The sequence below is a fragment of the Leptonychotes weddellii genome, chromosome 7, assembly GCF_054177405.1.
Source record: "Leptonychotes weddellii isolate Sample4059 chromosome 7, ASM5417740v2, whole genome shotgun sequence".
In the NCBI taxonomy this organism is placed as follows: domain Eukaryota; kingdom Metazoa; phylum Chordata; class Mammalia; order Carnivora; family Phocidae; genus Leptonychotes; species Leptonychotes weddellii.
In genome coordinates, this window is record NC_138375.1 from 67113618 (window position 1) to 67130293 (window position 16676).

General features: G+C 37.4%; 1 long non-coding RNA gene and 1 pseudogene across 2 annotated transcripts in view; one reads left to right on the forward strand and one right to left on the reverse strand.

Moving 5' to 3' along the window:
• Nucleotides 1–16676, reverse strand: part of LOC115944620 (uncharacterized) — a 1151228-nt gene that overhangs the window by 189952 nt on the left and 944600 nt on the right. The gene's annotated exons all lie outside the window — the stretch shown is intronic.
• LOC102734856 (protein max pseudogene) lies at nucleotides 2641–9267 on the forward strand (annotated as a pseudogene).

The window sequence follows — 16676 nt, forward strand, 5'->3', positions numbered from 1 at the left end:
AACAAAATAAACAAAATAAACATATAAACAAACAAAAATACCACATTTCATATATATGATGCTGTTTTTTACATCACTGACGGGAATTTATTCTCCCATTAAGTAAGACCATCGCACTCTGAATTGTCTATTGACAAACAAACACAAACCATTTAATATAAATATACGTAAGTTTGACTTTTGGGTTTTACAAGTAGTCCTTCTAGAAGCATTTGACTAATATTTCCCTAGACATCAATCTCAAAGTGTCCAAGTACTAGTAAATGCTATTGAATAATGTGTTCTTGCCCTCGAAATAGATTAATTTCCTGAACATGGTGTGGCAAATACCAATTTTGGGGCTACAAGAGATTATTGGTACTCTACACAGATTTAACTTCTTCAAATACAATCTTTATCAAGAAAGGGATGAAAATAACTATATACTTTATAGGATATAATGCTTATAAATCAGAATATAGGGGCTCCTGGGTGGCTCAGTCATTAAGCGTCTGCCTTCGGCTCAGGTCGTGATCCCAGGGTCCTGGGATCGAGCCCCGCATCAGGCTTCCCGCTCAGGGGAGAGCCTGCTTCTCCTTCTCCCACTCCCCCTGCTTGTGCTCCCTCTCTCGCTGTCTCTCTCTCTGTCAAATAAATAAATAAAATCTTTAAAAAAAATAAAATAAAATAAAAAATCAGAATATACTTTAGCTATTCCTATATAAAGCATGCTTTGGTAATGATGAATGAAAATCTCTGTTCTGTGTTATTTTATGGAGGTGCTTCTGGCCACACAAGTATCCAAGAATGAGAAAACACATCTAACTCACTGGATCTTTTGGCAAGGAAGACAGTGATCATTTTGCAGGGGTGGGGAATAAGATGACTCAGCTGGTATAGCCATAATGACTGAACACTTAGAGTTTAGCAGACAACTGATACCAATGAAAATACTATTGTTACAATGCACAGCAAACACCTGTATTGAAAATTTTGTTGATGGGGGTTTAGATCGAGCTGTTTCCCAACTTGTTTCATTTTTTTTTTTTAGATTTTATTTATTTATTTGACAGAGAGATAGAGAGAGAGCACAAGTAGGCAGAGTGGCAGGCAGAGGGAGAGGGAGATGCAGGCTCTCCGCTGAGCAGGGAGCCGAACGCAGGGCTCGATCCCGGGACCCCAGGATCACAACCCGAGCCGAAGGCAGCTGCTTAACCGACTGAGCCACCCAGGCGCCCCCCAACTTGTTTCATTTTAAAAAGATCAATAGTTTTGTTAAATCTAACACCAGATAGAGCAGGATATATAATCCCATCTATAATCATAGATGAGATTTTTTAATATTTTAAAACAATGAAGCAAGGAATACTCTTATTCATGCTGTCATAGGGTAACCCATTCCACACATTTGTAAAGCACTCTCAATATTACCAATCAGCATTTAATGGACATACTATCTGACTCAGAAAATGTACTACTTAGAATATATACTGTAGGTGCAATCGCACATATTCATGAAAAGGAAGCTTAAGAATATCAACGTCAGCATTTTTATAAGAACAAAAGATTAGAAAAACCTAGATGTCATTTAGTAAAGCTGAATAAACTATGGCAATTGATAGAAGAGAATACTATAATGTAGCCACAGGGGGGGAAAAAGAGACAGCTCGCTATGTAGTGTTACAGGACAAACTTTAGATGTTTCATTGAACCAAAATAAGGAGGAGAAAACTGAATTTAATATAGCACCGTTTGTATGAAAATGACAAAACGGGATTGATACAGACTTATCCCTATATAAGTATAGAATAGCCACTCTGCAAGGAATCCCAAAGAGCTGTACTCTGGTCAGAGTAACTCAGAGACTGGGAAAGAACTGGGAAGAAAGGGAGGGACAGGAAGCAAGAAAGTGAGTGGAACACTTTCTGGAGCGAACTTCCATTCTGGTGAGAACAGAGATGGTGGTCCTCTGGGTAAACACCCAGAGAAGAGAGTCTTTAGTCAAGCGTCTAGTTTTTGTTTAAAAAAATAGACATACGTTACATACAGCCTTACATAGACATGCATTCAGACTGATTAACTTCTCTTTTCAGCAGTATTGAAGTAAAAATGTGAACTCTCAGCTATCTTTTGTATTAAGAAGAAAAAGGAAAACTGGCCAGTTTTTTTTTTCAACAGAGTTCTTTATCTATGTTCACTGCAATCTTGTCTTTTCTCACTTTGACAGAACACACATCTGGTACCTCGTGTAGTGCTTATTCACCAACAGAAGTTCAGAAGAGAACTGGTTTACGGTTGGCACTGACACTGAACCCATCCTGAGGGCTCAACATGACAATTAAAGTTAATGTTCTCTGATTATTCTTTTGTCTCCTGAAAGTTGACTAGATTGATATTTAAAGAAAATTAGTTTCTCAAGGGTGATGCATTAACCACCAGGATAATGATGATAAATGCAATTTTCTAAGGTTATTGAATTTGTCACTAGAGTGAGGGGGTGGTTCTCACCCTGTTATGTGTGTGTAGTGAGAGAGCTAGTGAGGAATGAATGAGTGTGTATGTGGGGGGGGGGACCTGGTTTGTTGTTGTCCTTAACTTCCCCTCCCCCCCCTCCCCCTTTCCCTGATATGGCTGCAGTGGCTGCTCCCTGGGCCATATGAAATGAGTGACAACAATGACATGGAGATGGAAAGCTATGAAGAGCAACCTAGGTTTCAATCTGCAGCTGACAAACAGGCTCATCATAATGCACTGGAACAAAAACGTAGCAACTACATCAAAGACAGCTTTCAGAGTTTGTGGGACTCTGTTCCATCACTCCAAAGGACAGCAGGCACCATGGGCCCAAACCCTAGACAAAGCCACAGAATATATCCAGTATATGCAAAGGAAAAACTACACACACCAGCAAGATATTGAAGACCTCAAGGAGCAGGATGCTCTTCTGGAGCAGCAAGTCCGTGCACTGGAAAAGGCAAGATCAAGTGTCCAACTGCGGACCAACTACCCCTCCTCAGACAATAGCCTCTACACCAATGCCAAGGGCAGCACCATCTCTGCCTTTAATGGAGGCTCACACTGCAGTTTGGAGTCAGAGCCCGAAAGGCTCCAAAGCAACAAGAAGCTCCAGATGGGGATGCCGGCAATACAAACTGTCCGTGTCCTCCATCGACTCACCCTACTTTCGGTTTATGCTCAGAACCCTCAGAAACACTTAAGGGACTCTTTTTTTCCCCTCTCTCTCCCTTTGTATTTTTAATTTTATTTTTACATCAAAGCTCCTGGCCAACAGCTCTCATTTTCCTTCCCCATTTCCACCATTTGTTTTCAACGTTTGCCTTCAGGGACTCCTTGTTACTGTCAGGAATTTTTAAGCCCAAACACCCTAACTTGGCAGCTTTTTCTGTGGAGGACAGACAACTGGCTAGACCTCTGAGCACACTGTCCTGAGCACCCACCAGCTCCTCCAGCCCCGCTGGGCACATGCCCGGAGGACTCCTGCCCCTTCCGTCTTTCCTCCCAGGCCACCCTCACCTCCGTTCAATAGACTTTGAAAATCTGTGGACTGCTCTACTTTAAGAAGGTGACCGTTTTGAAGTAATCAGAATTAATCCCACCTTCTTTTTAATGATTTTTTTTTCCCTAAAAAGCTATTTATCAGTCCTATTGAAGAACCAGATCCTTGAAAAATTTTGTGGTGTAAAAACAAGTGGGGACAGATTTGCAGCACAGAGACTCTGGCCTGTTTCACTTGTGCTTCTCCCAGCCAGTCTTAGGGAGGGCTGCATGACACGTGTGGTGTGGAGGGGGGACAGTGGGCAGCAGTAAAGTGGTAGCTGCCAGGGGTGGGGTGGTGCTGTGGTAGTGGGTGGGATGAGAAGGAAGGATCCAGTCAGGTAGAGGTTTGTATTGACAGCCAGTGAGGATGCTTCGATGTTTATTTCCTGCTACTGAGTCTGAGTGAACTGTCCCTTTTTCTGATGACATCGGTATTGCAAAGCCACAGATCCATAAAGTAGTGATCAAATCTTAAAAAAAAAACAATTGTCACTAGGCATTGGTTCCTCTGATAACATCCAATACTGGAAAGCCCCTCTTTTTCAAAAGTTGTTTCCTTGCCATGCAAGGCTGATTGCATGACTGACCTAAACTTTGAAGCACTTATTTGCTTCTATTTAGAGGTGGATGGATAGCTTAGATTCTTAGTATATCACTCATCAGTATTTTCTTCATTTTCTCCATGGATAGAACATAAATCTTTTCATTGGCCAGTTTTGCATTGATCTCTTCCTAATTCTTTGATCTACATCATCCATAGGTTTTTCTAAATTTTGGGAATGGCTAAATGTAATGTTTGTTGGATTTGGATGGACTGAATTTACCACCAGCATTCAGGGTAAGATGCTCAGGTTTAGCATACATGGCCTGGCCTATTTTTGTGGGTTTGGGTTCTAATGACAGTTCAACTTTCAGATATTCCACACTGTTATTTTGGTCCACTAGGTTTATGTGGAACTGCTATGATGTTCCACCTATTCACTGCTGGTGGTAAGGATGGAGAAAGGTTTCTCCAGCTGTAGCCACTTGGTGTATCTTGGTGGAAGACTGTAGTCTCTGGTTTTCACGGATGACGAAACTTCCCTGGCTGGACGCTTATTATGGTAGGACAACTCCTGTCTTTTGGAAATGGAAACTGGTCCCCAGACTACTTGTTGTGTTGTGTTGTGATGTGATCTTCGTACAGGTTCGCCTACCCCACACTACCCCTTCCCCATCAGCCTCCCTGGTGTCTCTAGACCAGGTAAAGAAGTCTTAGGTCCAGGGCAGTAAGGAAAAGAGAGTCATATTGGTGGAACTCCAGAGCAGCCTCCCTTGCTGGTTCTACCAGGTCTAACTGGGTGCTTTAGGCACAGCTCCCATTAGTCCAGGAGAAGAATGGGCCTACTAGGAATGACTTCTGTTCCTGGTTTGGGTGTTGGGAAATGCCTGGTCTTGGTCATCTTCTTTTTTTGATAAGAGGATGTAAAACACTTTGGTACTCTGTTCCTCTCATCCCGGAATCCCAAACCAGTTCGCCGTTTTCCTAACAACTTTAAGAGATCTCCTTTTGTTGTCCCTTTCACTATTTCCAGGGTTTTTAGCTGGATTTAGCAGTGAGGATTGGGGAGAAATGGGTATCTGTCACATTGTGCTGCAACTGAGGTTTCAATAAGTGTTAAGCCACACAGTAAGTTTCATGGTTTCTTTCTATAGATGCTCCTGAGATTCCTCCCTTGAAATGTAATTGCATGGAGCATTAAAAATAAACTTCCAAAGATATTGGATATTATAGTATTATTGACATTCCTTGTCTATAAAAGACCATATTCTAGGAAAGTCTAGAAAATTGAAGGTTATAACCTGGTGAAGGTAAACAGAGATAAGTGTGGAGCAGCCTCTCTGATTACTATCAAGAGAATGGCTATTGGGGTTTCTTAGCTCCCATAAATTAAAATATACCTTTTTATCCTGAACCCCTGAGACAGTTTCCTGATCAGGTGAATAGTATTGGCCTCAATATTTACATCACTGTACTAAAGACAGAAACAGCCTATTTATATTGTTAATTGGACTTAGGTGATCTTTTAAATTTTATCTTTTAATCCTTTAAAAATCATAAATTATTTCTTACTATTTAACTCAAGTTCTCAATACCTTAATGAAAGAATAGTTCTCCTATCCAGACACTTTTTTCATCAAGTAGAATAGTCAATCAAGTAGGCAGTCAATTAATTACCAAAAGTGTTAATTTTATCATGAGCCCTATTCACAGATCTCTAAGGAAATTATCCAGTATAAAAGTAGGTGAAAGGTATGCCTTGTTTCAAAATGTTTACCCTGGGATGCCTGGGTGGCTCACTTGGTTAAGCGGCTGCCTTTGGCTCAAGTCATGGAATCAAGTCCCGCATCGGGCTCCTTGCTACGCGGGGAGCCTGCTTCTCCCTCTGCCCGCCACTTCCCCTGCTTGTGCTTACTCTCTGTCTCTCTCTCCCTCTCTTTCTGACAAATAAATAAAATCTTAAAAAAAATGTTTATCTTTGAGGCAGCTGAAAACATTTTACTATTTTGCAAATGAGCCAGGGTTCTTTTGTGTTGTTCTTCAGTCAGCTTTTCATCCTCTCATTTTTACCTATTTCAAGCAGAAGGTGCTAGTATTATTTTATATAGCACACCAGAAAGTTTAAGATAAATGTGACAGAGAGATGCAGAGGAGGCTGACACAGTTTCCAAAAGAAGAAACTATAAAGAAACTGGCTTCCATGTGGAGTTACTGAAATAACAAAAGATACTAGGTGTGAAAAAAAAAAAATACTGCAAGTGTGTCAAGAAAATTTTAGTACTTTTTTTTACACCTGAAACTAGACAATTATAAAACTGAATTTAGGAAACGCCAATATTAAAAAGGAATTCTAAAAGTAGCCCTGTAAAATGGTCTAGATCAAATTTGGCAAATTTCATCTTATTCTCGTCATAATTATTAACTCAGTGCCTACCTAGTCTTTTCCCTTTAACTTCCCTATTTCTAGATAGCTTTAACCTGGCATATTGTATCATCATGACTAATTCTGTTCAACTGTTGAGCTCAGAACACTCCAGAAAAGGGGAAGTGAATTAGTATTTAATGATCATCTACTATGTACCAGAGATTGAACTCACTAGTTTATATCTCCTCCTCCTTTATTATTATTGTTCATACTTTACCGTGATAACAATGACCCTCAGAGAGGTTAAATAGTTACTCTTTGACCTCACAACTCAAAGTAGAGAATTTCAGATGGAAATCTAGTTCTATTTCCAAGACCATGCTTTTTTCATTAAACCATACCACTTTCTATTATATTTGATCCTCAAATAACATCATTTAATTTCTTGTTCCTCAAAATTATTTTCTGGCCCTATTAACTGTTAAGTAATAAACAATTAAGTATTTGTGGAATTCACCTGTTCATAAGCATTGTATATTCATGATAGAGTCTAAGATTAGTACACAGTTGTTTATTTCCATTTAGTTATTCACCTAACAAACATTTATTAAACACCTTTTAAATCACAGACATCATGCTGGGGACATAATAGGAAATCATATTAGCTCCATCCTACCATATTTCATTATGTACTATCAAAGGTAAATTTATCAACAAATAATGATATTAGTGAAGAAAGGCTCTAATTAAGAGATATAAGAAATGTTATTTGAGCACCATGAAAAGAAAAAAATAATTATTAATTCTCAGTATATAGATAAGATGTCATGGAGAAGGTGACACTTGGGTTGAGTTGTGAAAGATGAATATGCATAGAATATAGGGAAAGGATGATCCAGGGAGATGGGGAAATACAAGCAAAGTCATTAGAAACTAAATCACATGATGTATTCCAGATACAGCAAATGACTTGTTGCTCTTAGGGCTGGGAAAGCATTAGAGAATGTGAAAGGGAAGAGACTGGAGAGATAAATTGTGAACAGATTATAAAGGGTGTCCTGTAACTGATGAATTATGATGACTTTAGATGAAGACTTTGAAGGATTTTAAGCAGAAGAATTTTATAATCATACCCATAGCTCCCTACTCTTATACATAGTAGCTCACATCGTAAGTCTTATGATACTTGAATCATCACACTGCAATGTTTTTATACTTACAATGAGTTAGCAAATGTTTTCCTTTACAAAATAAATTAGTGAGGTGGTAAGATTATCCCTTTAAGTCTTTCTCTCTCATTCATACATTTAGAGATGCTTTCTTTTTTTTAAGATTTTATTTATTTATTTGAGAGAGAGAGAGAGATAGCAACAGAGATAGTGAGAGAGAGCACAAGTGGGGAGGAGAGGGAGAAGCAGGCTCCCACCAAGCAGGGAAGGAGGGAGCCCAACGTGGGGCTCAATCCCAGAACCCTGGGATCATGACCTGAGCCGAAGGTAGATGCTTTACCAACTGAGCCACCCAGACGCCCCTCAGATATTCTTTCTATGTAGGAGAATAAGAAATTAGAGTTAACTAGGTGTTGCACATGACTAGCAGTGTATTTGATCCAATCAACATTATTATTTGGAATCCTGAACAATGTGTCTCATATGTACATGACCAAAACATTACTGCGGAGAAAACAAAAAAATAAAAGAACCAACCCAGTAGAATAGTGAAGATGGGAAACAGTAAATCAGAGGAGACCAAAGATTTTTATTAATAAATATAGTTTCCTATTCTCTATGTTTATTTGTGCCCTAATTGTGAAGTCCTTCTCCCTCTCCAAGGCAACAAGTGAATCCAGTTCTTCAGAACTGGAGCAGGAAAGAAAGTTGCCAAGTCCTTGGCTATTGTTAGGGCATAGCAAGTACCATTTGACACTAGGGTCATGGAGCTACTTGGCAGTCACTCAAGCTCACAGATTGTCCAGTCTCCATCTGTAGATTTACCTCGAATATCCTACATTGCCTGTACCCAGAATATGTATAAATTGTCCTTCCCATGACTTCATTATAAGACAATCTTCTCTACTGTCAGTGGACAGACATTATGGATCTGAGACATTGCTCAGTTCCCTCATTTAACCACTTCAGATGAACTGTGTGCCGCCATCTACTCTGCTTCCATTTTGGAATAAAAATAGAATCTTGGACTCCTATCAATGAACTCATGATGTTAGATGTGTCACATGAACCTGACTGAGGTGATACTAGGCAAAATAAATTCAAAATCTTACTGAGCCAACACAAAGTGAAACGGCCCTTTATCACCCTTCCTCCCAAACTCTACAACTATTTAAAATTACTTTTTATATGACCGGGAGGTCCTTTTTGCCTCTGAGCTTTCAAGTCCATAGCATGCATGATACAACTGTTCTGACTGTCAGGGTCTGGATCCATTTTACAGTAGAGAGAATGAACCGTGGTAATACTTGAAGGGTCATTTTCCTCTATTTTTAAATCCATGTATATTTTATTAGCATTTTTACAAGTAAATAGATAGTAATTAGCACGTAAAACTTTAGAGAGAAACTGCAAGGACCACTGGATATATTACAGAAATCAATTTTCTGATATAGTAAGTGATTGGCTGGTTATGGCACATTGATCTCTGGAAAGTTTCTCAAAAAAATGTGAAAATTATTTACATTAGTGCTGTTTTAATGATGCTGTGAAAATAAAGGCACTCATTGTGGAGCAATGAAGTGGAATTAACTTTTAAAGGGTAAACCCTTTTGTACCTTGACAAATAGGACTACATCATGGATGATGAGAGTTGAGAGGGACCACAGTGATCATAGGGGGCAGGCTTTCAGCTCATAGAAGTGGCCACTGAGGTAGAGAGGACAGTGGAATGCTGAGGGGCATGAACTATGAAACTGAACTATCAGACTATTTTGATTTTATTCCAAACTAAATATATGTATAGCACAGAACAAGTGATTTAACCTCAATTTCTTTTCTCTATAATGGGGATTATTAATAATGGTATGTAATTATTAAAGCAATTTTAGGGTTGCCAGATAAACTACAGGATACCAAATTACATTTGAATTCAGATAAACAACAAATAATTTAAGTATGTCTCTAATATTGCATGGGGTATACCTATAATGAAAAAAAAAGTTTATCTGAAATTCAGGTATAATGGGCATCCAATATTTTTATTTGCTTAATCTGGCAACCTGTGAGAATTTTGTGAAATAATGCATATAAAGTCCTTAAGGAAAAATGCTAGGAATGCAACAATAGTGAATTCAATTAATGCTTTTTGTATTATTTTCCTTGTTATCTATCTGTTAAAATGAAGAATATAGTCTGGATTCATTGCTTTCCATAGGCCACACTGCTATTCTATTACATTTTTTATAAATTATCTCCCACCTAGACTAAAATAGAGGCAAATTCCTATACAGCCACCAACTTTGCTTGACCAGTAATCTGTACGAACCTAGGAAGTCTAGAGACATCTTCCTATCAAACAGCTTGGAACAGAGTAATTAGAGCATTTATGCCCTATTTCCTCATTTTAGAAGATTATTCTAAATTCTAATGGTTCATTCCTTCCAGCACTATTTCATCTAGATTAATTATACAGAACTAGTATTGTGTTGAAATAATAGTATTTCCTGTTTGGGCTTTAAAGGGAAATTTAGCATGTAATCTTACTTAGCAAAAAATTATGTGAGGATAACATATGTCAAAATACCTAGGATTGGAGATATAAATACAGATTACTAGAATAAGAAAAAGGTGAGTAGAAAGGATGGTTAAAAAAAAAAAAAAAGAAACTGTTGAGAGGTGTGGATAAAGAAAGAGGTATGGGCTCTACCCTCTATTCTCCCCAACCTTGCAATGGCCATGAAAAAAATGGCCTGTGCAAGTCAAAAGGAAGAAGACTGACTTCTCTTTTTGGTCTCATTGTGGCATGAACTGAAGTTCTAGGAAATCTTATGTCCAGGGAAAGACATGGGACTCCTGGCTAATGTGTCAATGTCATGAGGGAGAGGGAGAAGCTATGCCATTTTATTTAACTTGAATGCTTTAGTTACCCAAGGTACTTTAAATTAGGGGAAAAAAGTACTAACTTTTGTGCAGAAGCTGGACTAAAACAAGTGGTCACTATATATTAAGTCCCTTTCCATTTCCTTTATTTTACATTATGAAGAGGAAACTCAGGGAAAACACTGTCCTATTAAATTTTTGTAGTATTTCATCTAATATTTATTAAACATGAATCATATTTGACACTCTCCGCTGTGTTTTTGTACATATTATTTCTCATAACCAAAAAATCCTTCTTATAGATTTCGGTTTCTCCTGTTTCCAGATGAGAAAATGAAGAACAGTCAACGTAACCAACCAGGTCAATATCACTCACTTGGTTAAGAACTGGCAGAGGCAGATTCAAACTCAGGACTGCCCCACTTCGAAGTCCATTCTTTTCCACTCTACCACCCAGTACTATCTTTATTTTGGCAAAGTGTTTTTAGCTTTTTTTTTTTTTTAAAGATTTTATTAATTTATTTGACAGAGAGAGACACAGTGAGAAAGGGAACACAAGCAGGGGGAGTGGGAGAGGGAGAAGCAGGCTTCCTGCCAAGCAGGGAGCCCGATGCAGGGCTCAATCCCAGGATCCTGGGATCGTGACCTGGGCCGAAGGCAGACGCTTAATGACTGAGCCACCCAGGCGCCCTGTTTTTAGCTTTTAAAAATTGTTTTAGCAAACTGATATGTGACTAGGGAGGAGGAAGATTTTAATACTCCAGTAAAAGGCAAAACCATAACCCATGGATTTTCAATTACACGAACATACTACTTCCCATGATGTGGGATGTCTTCCTATATGGCTGGCCTCACAGAAAGCCAATGAAAAGACAAGATAATGGCTAAATAGCCATTGCAATAACTTATTATACAGAATTAAGCAACTAAGTTATATGTTAAATAAGCAATATATACATACCACAAATTTCATACTGACTCATTTAGAAATATTAAATAAAATCTAGCTACAAATATAAAAATAGGAAGAAAAAAGCAAGTGTTTTTATTGGACCATCTATTTGAAGAAGTCCTGGAATTTACATATAAAAATTGCTAGTAATTTTTTGCCCTTTTTACAAGTTTAATGATTTAAAAACTAGTAATTTGGTTATAATACAAAATACATGGGTGTTTATTTTAGCAACACTGATAACCTAATTTAATTTAAACTCATCAGCTTATATTTCTGCATTCATCATTATCATTCATACAATGAATATACAATTTTAATTAGAATTCAAAATATTTAAAAGATAACGCTATCAAATAAATTTAAATGTAGAGATAGATACATATGAGACTATTTCTGGAGAAACTACTGACATACTCTTTAGAGTTGAACAATAATACCAAATGGCCAGTTTTAATGATAATTTCTTTTCTATAAAATTAACTATTTTATTGTCCTCAAATAATGGCATAAGTGTTATGGTGCAGGTACAATCTTACCTCACTTAGCTCTAGAATTGCAGAGAATAAGGATAATAAAAGATTTCTTATAAGCCAGGAGATACTAATGTGATTTGATTAATTTACTGATATTAATTTACTTATCTAAGTCTTTATTTAAGGAGAGTAATGCTGATATAATATTTGTTCTACCTTCAAATTGAAATTATTTTTTAAACTACAACTTGGTTTCACCAATGACTGATAAAAATGATCATATCCTAGTCCTTGAAAGGTTTTACTGAATGAAACTTTCTGCGGACACCAATTGGACGGTTAAGCATTGCAAGAATACCTGGGGTATTTCCCATTAAGCCAATGAATCCAGTCCATCCATCACTGTCACAGCCATCTTTTTCCTTCAAATCTGGGTGTGTGAAATCTGACTGTCTCGTCCTGGGGAAATTTTTCCACTGAAAGGTGCATCACTTTAAAAGAAGGCATGGCAGTAATCTTCCAAGGGGGTTATCTTTATTCTTTCAAAGCTAGAAAGAGAGACTTCATGGAGGAAATGTTAACAAGCAAAACAAAGAGGTTATAAATATGATCACAAATCAATCACCCCTCACAATAAAAGGAACAAGCATGGAACATCAAATAGAGACACCAGTTATAAAGCATTTTTATTTAAAGATGAAAGATATACCAATCTTAATATTTTCACAAGATTTCTGTCCACTACATGGAATAGAGCACACAGGCCTTTAGACGGCTGTCCCCATCCAATTGAGCTGGTACATGCAGTAGGAGAGCACTTCATTTGTTTCTCTATACTATTTAATCTACCATGAGCTCTCCTGATTCAGTTTCCCTGTAACTTTAAGTAATTTTAACTTTAATGGAATTTAATGTAGGAAATGATTTAGGGGGTGGCACAGAATATGTTTGTCCTTCATTTCATTGTTAATATATTTGGCATATGTCAATGAGAAAAAAGAGCTAAGAGCCTATTTAGCCGTGAATAATTCCACAACTGAGGTATTAAAATTGTCTGACTCCTTTCCTTCCCTTCTCTTTTCATCCTCTAAACCTTTGGTATTTTTGGAAAATTTCCTTCAAGAATGAATTTACCTGAATAAGCTAGAAGCTGGGAACAATTTAAGCTGTAAAATAGTCTTTATGTACTTGATGCCATCTTATTATTTCTTCCAAAAACTAAACAATATTAATGCTATTCCCTTTTGTGTAACAATTTAATGATAAAATGAGATAACAGTGTATAAATAAATATAAGGGAGAACATATTATTTATATATAACAGTGTATAAATAAATATAAGGGAGAACATATTATTTATATATTTTTAAAAGATTTTTTAGTTTAGTTTAGTTTGAGAGAGAGCGAGCACGAGCCTGGTCAGGGGCAGAGGGAGAAGCAGGCTCCCCATTGGGCAGAGAGCTGGATGCGGGCTGGATCCTGGGACTCCAGAATCATGACCTGAGCAGAAAGCAGACGCTTAAATGACTGAGCCACCCGGGAGCCCCTATTATTTATATTTTTATTAAATGCTTTCTAAAACTTTCATTCTGGGGGTGCCTGGCTAGCTCAGTCAGAGGAGCACGGGACTCATGATCTAGGGGTCATGGGTTTGAGCCCACATTGGGTGTAGAGATAACTTAAATAAATAAACTTATAATAAATAAACAAACCCTTTACTTTGCTTTTAATTGTCAAATAAAATCTAATAAGATTGGCATGTAAAATAACTCAAGTGGTTTGGGCACGTTTATTTTGTGAACTCAATGTAGCTTAATGGTGTCCTGATCTATCATTAGAGCTACAGCCCCGATTTAAACATCCTTCCATGACTGTAAGAAATTATTGGAGATTGGCAAGCATCCATACTTCCTGTCATCACCAGCCTCCTCTCACCTTCATCATCACTTAAGACACCTCTTATCTTTACCTTTTTCCTTTCTAAGGTACTTCTGTGTCCTGTCACCATAGAAATAGAAAAGGAGTGGGTGTTAATAGTACTGTTTCTATAGAGACAGGAGGTATTGAATAGACTCCCTGGCTTTGTCCCTTGTCTCATGTTGTGAATTATTGGAAAGCCAAATGGATGTGCCTTCCACTGAGTGTTCTTTTACATAAAATTTTATAAAATGCTTTTATTTATTTTACCCTTTATACTTTTAATTCTAAAAGCATTGCTACATTTTTTTTGTTTTTGTTTTTATTAGAGATCACCTGTCAAATTCAATGTTCTCTGGTGTGTTCTGCACTAATTTCAAAGAAGATGTATTTTTATGAATGTATAATGAAACTATGAAATGTGTGTTAATGACAACTGTTTCCATACCAATAAATCCCTTTACTCAGTTGCCACTTGCAACTACTTGCTGCCCTATAACTTGTCCAAATAAGCTAACATCTGGGTTTTGTTTTTCTAGAAGTTGTGTTTTAGCTGCAAGCAGCACATTTAGGACCCTGGTCAGTGTGACTGGGTTCAAAGATCTCACTCAGGTACAAAGCACAATTTGATCTACACTTGGAGGAATAACTGGGCTACAGATGCATCCATTACTAAGCAAGAAGGAAAGTGATGATAACCACGTACATGTAAGTGCTGTTTATACTCAGGGTTCTATTATATCTTCCTTCCCTCCTTCCTTCCCTCCCTCCCTTCCTTTCCTTCTTCCTTTCTCATTCCTTCCTTCAATCTCTCTCTTTATATACATCTCTCTCTCTCTCTCTCTCTCTATATATATATATATACAGTGGACCCTTGAATAAAATAGGTTTAAACTGCACAGATTCAATTAATTATATGTGGACTTTTTTCAATACAGTATGGTACTGTAAATGTATTTTTCTTCCTTATGATTTTCTTTTCCTTAGAAATTAACACATATAACACATCTTTTGTATGTCATAATTGACTGTTCATGTTACCAGTAAGGCTCCAGTCAACAGCCTAACAGTAGGCTATTAGTTAAGTTTTTAGGGAGTCAAAAGTTATAAGACTTTTGACTGCATGGGGGGTTCTCACCCCTAACCTTCATGTTGTTCAAGGGTCAACTGTATAATATAAATATATACATTAAAAAAAATTTAAACCCTATGGAGTAGGAAGGAATTGTTGACCTGATTTACACATAATTAAGACTCAAAGGGATTGGGCATATCCAACAAACACACAGTTAGTGAGGGATAGTCCCAACAGTTGTTCATTTATTTATTAATTATTCAATAATTGTTTAGCATTTATTACATGTCACTCTACTTCACATTTGGAATGTATAATGAACAAAAGAGACAAGATGTCCTCATGGAGCATAAATTCTCACAGAGGGACATAGGAACAAGCAAAACACATAATAAATAAGTTACAAAGTATATTGGAAGAAGATAAATACAATGGTCAAGGAAGAAAGAACAGAGTAAAAGGGGCTTGAGTCCAAGGATGTAGGAGAGCAAGGAGCAGAATAAGATGGAAAGTCAAGGTAGTAACCATAGAGAAATTGAGATCTGAGCCCACTTGAAAGAGACGTGGCTGGCTCCAGAACCCGTCTGCTTTCCCTCATTACACCCACTTCCCTAATAGGCATTGGTTCGTTTCCAGTCAAAGTTTGATATTATTCATCTGAGGTCAAATTGATAATAATAGATAATGAAACAATTTAGAATCATAGACTGGTTGGTACTTTTCTAATTAAATGTTTAAAAGCTATTGGGGGGCCAGTTGGTGAAGCGTCTGCCTTTGGCTCAGGTCATGATCCCAGAGTCCTGGGATCAAGCCCTACATTGGGCTCCCTGCTGAGCAGGAAGTCTGCTTCTCCCTCTCCCTCTGCCTGCCACTCCCCCTGCTTGTGCTCCTTCTCTCTCTCTGTCAAATAAATAAATAAAATTTTCAAAAAAATAAAAAATAAAAACTATTGGGGGATGAAAACTTATCTGTAAACTTTATAGAGACATGGCAGGATTGTCTAACCTTTCTCAAATTCTGACATCAAAATTGAGTGTGACAACATAATCTTGAAAAATTATAGTTTCTCCTTGGGAATTTTGGGAAGAATCTGTTTTTCCCCAAGGCATTATGTAGCCTGGTCTCCAAAAACTCACTGCTTTTACCTTCCCGCTGTCTTTTGGTATTTCTTTGCACACACAATGATGGCAAACTCTCAATTCCACCTTAGGGATTCTCTCTGTCCTCCCCACCTCCTGAGGTTGAGTGCTATTCTGTATTCTAGTAGCACTGTGTGTGTTTTATTTTTTCTTGGCACTAAGTGTGTCCTGACTGAAATTGGGGATACTTGTCTCTCTTCTTCTTGTCTCAGATTGTCAGCTACTTAAAATTAAGGCCCATGCCCAAATTATTTATGATATATAATGTATCTATGCCAGTACGTGTACACAATAAATGCTCAGTAGCACTTAACTATGAAAACATAAGATAAAATTTAAAAAGGAGCGAATGAGAATTTATCCAAAGGGTAACACCTGACCTAGATTTTGATATTGTCGACATCAATTCTTTTATCCTGATATCCCTAGCCTTAATTCAGACATTGTTTTCATGTTTGGGCAATCCCAGAGTTAAGGTTTCATTATAGCTTTCCTAGTGTTGTAATTTTATAACTCATGTGTATACAATTGCATAATATTGATTTGTCCATATCTACTGAAGGAAATAGCACTTTAGTAAAGGTTAAAATATAATTGAAATAACATTAATGACAAAATCACTTCC